Here is a 2,462-nt window from a genome sequence, read left to right on the forward strand (position 1 = left end):
CCAGCTGTGACTCTTTTCCAAGGGTCTGGTCATAGCCCCAATCCACTCTCCACCTGCCTCTGGGTCTTTAAACCCCTTACATCTCCTTTTAAAAATTTCAAACATCAAGCAATTAATGAAATCTATGATGTGCTGTGCTCTGGGATACTAAGCGAATACAAGTGAGGTACTACCTTCAAGAAAACTACCGTCTAACTTAAGATACATCAAGGTGACACACTTCATACAGAGATGTTACCAAGTGACAGCACAGAGGAGGAAGCTATTAATCCTTCTTGAGAAGTGTCAGAAGGAGTTTTGATCTGGATCTAAAAAAGAAGCAGGGATCCAAAAGATAATATGTACATTTTTAATTTTTTCAGCAAACATGTAGGAATCTCTCCTTCGTGCAAAGCCTTGTCTGAGGCATTAGAGCTACAGGTGTGAACAAGGTTCCTGATCTCAAGAAGTTTTCATCCTAGAAAAGGTGTTCTTAAATGTGTCCTAATAATGGTGATACAGTGCATATCTTGCTATGAAACAGTTACAAACTGCCAGGGGAGTTCACAGAGAAACGTTTAAGAGAACATTTCTCGCTGGGTATAGGAGGCAGAATTTTAAGATGGCCCCTAAGATTCCTGGTCCCCTGGTGTATTCGTCCTGCTTAATCCCTGCGACAGTAAAGAGGATGAATTTTACTCCAGTGATTAGGTTATATGTCCCAGTTGCCCTTAAGTAGGGAGATTTTCTGGATGGACCTGACCTAATTACAAATCGTTTAAAAGCTGAGAGTTTTCTCTGGTTGAATAAGGAGAAATCAGAGAGATTCGAAGAATTCTCTTCTTCGATTAGATATAAGAGAGGCTCTCTGTCAATGAGATGGCAAGGACCTGAGAGTGGTCCCCAGTTGACAGCTAGCAAGACAGTGGGGATTCTCAGCCCTGTGACCACAGAGAAACAAATTCTGCCAAGAAGCTGAAGGAGCTCAGAGAGGACCTTTCCCTAATCAAGCCTCTGGCTAAGAAGATGGCTGGCTGGCCTTTTGATTTCAGCCATGAGATACCCTAAGCAGAGAACCCAGCCACACCATGCCAGACTTCTAACCTACAGAACTGTGAGCTAATCAATGATTGTTGTTTTAAATTGTTAAATTTGTGGTAATTCATTGTGAAGCAATAGGCACTTACAACACTCTCCTCTCATTCATTGTTTACAAACTAGTTTCCCCAACTGTGGGCTCCTTGCTTCAGGCTGCATCTAGTTATCCTTGTAGGCTGAAGGCTATTCATAAGACAGGTACTCCCTAAAATTCCATCGAATGAGTGTTTAAATGAGACACAGGGATGCAAATGAGCACCTGGATGTAGATCAGGATCTGGATACACTCTGTCCATTCTCTCCTCCCAAAGATTGGAGACTGATACTGAGACCAATGCCCAGACAAAAAGAGGAGGCTCCCCTTCAGTCCAGCACATCAAGGTCTATTCCAGAGACAAAGCAAGCCACCTAGCCCTAGCTGCCCCAACTGAAGCCCCAGCCTTGTGAGGATGGGACCTTCCCCCAGAGTTGGCTTAGGTGGACTTCCTCTCAAGGAGCATTGTTCCCAGAGGATCATTAATCAGGGCTCTCTGTGTGACTTGAAAGTCAGTTCTAAATCATACCTATACTCACGCCACACCATCTCAACAGGGGTCTTCACGTTTATATTTCACTGTAACACCTTAGCTTTAGGTGAAAGCCAAACATATTTTCAACCAGCCAAAACAGAAGTTAAAAAGTCCTTGAGCCTCATTTATTCATTTCTTATGAAACATTTTTATGTTGTTGTTACATTTATGTTATGTTTTAATGCTTTAACACAAGGAATGCTATGTACTCTCCACCTTGCTTACAGACAGTTAAAATTCCCTGTGTACTCCTCCCGCAATGGCATGCCCACCCCAAACCCTAGAGATAACCTCTCCCCTGAATTTATTGTTTATTGTTTCCATGCATGTCTTTACACTTTTACTGCATGGGTATGTGTGTCCCTAAAAAAAAAGGTACTGTTTTGCTTATTTTTAAACTTTACATAAGTGACATCATACTGCTTATCCTTTTTTTGTTCAGTGCCGTTTCAAAGACATTTTCATGTTATTACATGTAGCTCTAGATCAGGGGTTGGCAATTTTTTCTATAAATGTCCAGAGAGTAAATATTGCAGGCTTTACAGGTCAGAAGGCCTACTGTGGCACAAAAGCAGCCATAGAAAGCCTGACTGGATTCCAATAAACGTTCATTTTCATATAAGTTTCACATGTCATGATATATGCTTCTTCTTTTGATTTTTTTTTTCCAACCATTAAAAAAATGTCAAAAACAGGGCTTCCTTGGTGGCGCAGTGGTTGAGAATCCGCCTGCCGATGCAGGGGACACGGGTTCGTGCCCCAGTCTGGGAAGATCCCACATGCCGCGGAGCGCCTGGGCCCGTGAGCCATGGCCGC

The sequence above is a fragment of the Physeter macrocephalus genome, chromosome 3 (genome assembly GCF_002837175.3).
Source record: "Physeter macrocephalus isolate SW-GA chromosome 3, ASM283717v5, whole genome shotgun sequence".
NCBI classification, from domain to species: Eukaryota; Metazoa; Chordata; class Mammalia; order Artiodactyla; family Physeteridae; genus Physeter; species Physeter macrocephalus.